This window comes from Triticum aestivum, chromosome 4D (genome assembly GCF_018294505.1).
Source record: "Triticum aestivum cultivar Chinese Spring chromosome 4D, IWGSC CS RefSeq v2.1, whole genome shotgun sequence".
Lineage (NCBI taxonomy): Eukaryota > Viridiplantae > Streptophyta > Magnoliopsida > Poales > Poaceae > Triticum > Triticum aestivum.
Genome location: NC_057805.1, coordinates 153,136,196 through 153,138,587, shown reverse-complemented (window position 1 = coordinate 153,138,587; position 2,392 = coordinate 153,136,196). Strand labels below are relative to the sequence as shown.

Genomic DNA, 2,392 nt, shown 5'->3' with positions numbered 1-2,392 from the left:
ACTAGTGTCCAGGCTGGGCATAGTCTGGGATGTATCCGACTAGTGTACGGGCTGCGTGTGTGCGTGCGTAGAGTAGGGTAGGGGCACGCGCGTGTGTGTGCATGCGTGGCGCCGGTCCTGGTGAAGCTGTTGGCGGTCGAGGCCGAGTGACCGCACAGGTCTGTTGCGGGCTCAGCGTAGCGAGCACGTGCGGGAGCGCGTCGTGGGTGCGCATGGAGCGGGCCGGACTAGGCGGGGTAGTGGGTAGAGGCGTGCGGGTAGTGGCCCAGCGCTGGCCCGGATATAAGGTCGCCGCGGTGATCGTTGTAACAGTGTGGTGTCGAGTTCGTGCTCGGAAAATTTACCGTTCGTGCGCCGGAAACCACGTGTCTCCTTCTTTTTTCTGATCGTTCGAGCGAGAGTACCGAGAAAGGGGGTTTAGGTACACGAGGGAGAGCTAGGGTAGACACCAACAGGACCCACCACACCAGACGCACGCTTATCAAGGCAGAGCCACCATCCCCAGCGCGTTCTTCTCCTACAAGCTCACACCACCCGACGCCGCGCTAAACAGTGCGATTCACTGAGCTCCCTCGCTTTCCTCGACGGATACACTACCGCCTCGCGACTTCGCCTCGAGAGACCAATGACCACGCGCGCGACGCAACGCCCTGGCGTCTTCCTGCTCCTCGCTGCCGTCCTTCTCACGGTTGCGGTACAGCCAGCGGCGGCGACGCTGCACCCGGTGGACTACCTGGCGCTGCAGGCCGTTCGGCGCGCGCTCACCGACCTGCCGGGCTCCGGCTTCTTCGCTTCGTGGGACTTCACCGGAGACCCCTGCGGCTTCGCCGGGGTCTCCTGCTCCGGCGATGGCCGGGTCGTCACGCTGGCCCTAGGGGACCCGCGCGCCGGCGCACCGGGCCTCTCGGGCGCATTCCCCTCCGCGGCGCTCGCGCGTCTCTCCGCGCTCAGCTCGCTCTCGCTCGTCCCCGGCCGCGTTTCCGGGGGGTTATCCTCCGCCGTCGCGGCGCTCCCGTCGCTCCGCTCCCGTCGCTCCGCTTCCTCGCTCTATCCGGGAACCTCCCCGGAGCATTCTCCCCTGCTCTTCGGACGGTTGATCTCAGCAAGAACTCCTTCTCCGGCAGGATACCCTCGTCACTGCTACAAATCAGGAGTCTCCGAACGCTCGTCCTCTCCCACAACTCCCTCTCCGGCGAGATCCCCAAGACAGTGAGTTCGCCGCTGGTCCACCTCGACCTCAGGAACAATCGCCTATCCGGCGGCGTCCCGCCGCTCCCGGTGACGGTCGTGTACCTCAGTCTCGCCGGGAACAGGCTCTCCGGCCGCGTGGGCGGCGTCCTTCGCAGACTGACGAGGCTGTCGTTTCTTGACCTCGGCGGGAACTGGTTCTCCGGCGAGGAGCCTGGAGAAGTCTTCTCGTTCCGGATTGGGTACCTGCAGCTGCGCAAGAATGCCTTCTCTGACGAGCTCCGGCCGGCGGGGCGGTTGCCGTCGGGCTCCACGGTGGACCTCAGCCACAACGCGCTATCCGGGCGGGTGCCGGCGGAGCTGGCGAGCGCGGCTGCAGTGTACCTGAACGGGAACAAGTTTGCTGGCGCGGTGCCGGCGGAGATTGTGGCGGCGGCGGAGGGCGGGCGCATGCGGGTGCTCTTCCTTCAAGATAACTTCCTGACCGGCATCAGCGTGCGCGGCCTGCCGTCGAGCGCGCCGGTATGTGCACACTGGAACTGTGTTGCGCCGCCGCCGACCGTGGTGGCCGCGTGCCCGGCCAAGGGCGGCAGGGGGCGGCGCCGGCCGCCGGCTCAGTGCGGCGGGAGGAGGGGGTAATAAGGAAGGAAAGGTTTAAGCCTTTGGGGTTTAGTGGGTAATGATGGTGTCATAGCTCATGACACAGGTGAATAACCATTTTTGGTGTACTAGTGTATAAATATTTCTGTTTTGTGATCTTGCTTTAGATATACGGCCGTAATATTGTCAGGGGTACACATGTAAGGTGGATCTGGTTTGTTTCAGTGTCAGCGATTGCGATTTACATAGAGAAGGGAAACTTGGTGCAAAGAAATGTTGGGCTCTCTGCTATGTTATCTCTAATGAAATGACCACCGATTTGTTGCTCAATGGTTCGAATTGTTATGAAGTGCATCTCGTATTGACTCCTCCTCCTTATCTACTGTAAATATAAGATGAAAAACGTCTTTTATTTCGATACAGAGGGAGTATTATTCTGCATGCAGGACTGAAGAATAATTCAGCACAAACTTGGACATGGGGTGGTCTCGGATCCTAGTTGTGCAGGGCGGTTGGTAGTTTGGAAGTAGAAAAACGAAAAAAAAAACATAGTAGATGTATTGTTCTGTAATTTGATGGCTTGGGTCGGAAACACTACCAAAGC

The 2,392-nt window shown here is 60.4% G+C and overlaps 1 pseudogene; it reads left to right on the top strand.

Annotated features, from left to right (window-relative positions):
• The first annotated feature begins 397 nt into the window (after positions 1–397).
• LOC123099814 (probable LRR receptor-like serine/threonine-protein kinase At4g36180) lies at positions 398–2,118 on the top strand (annotated as a pseudogene).
• The last annotated feature ends 274 nt before the right edge of the window (positions 2,119–2,392 follow it).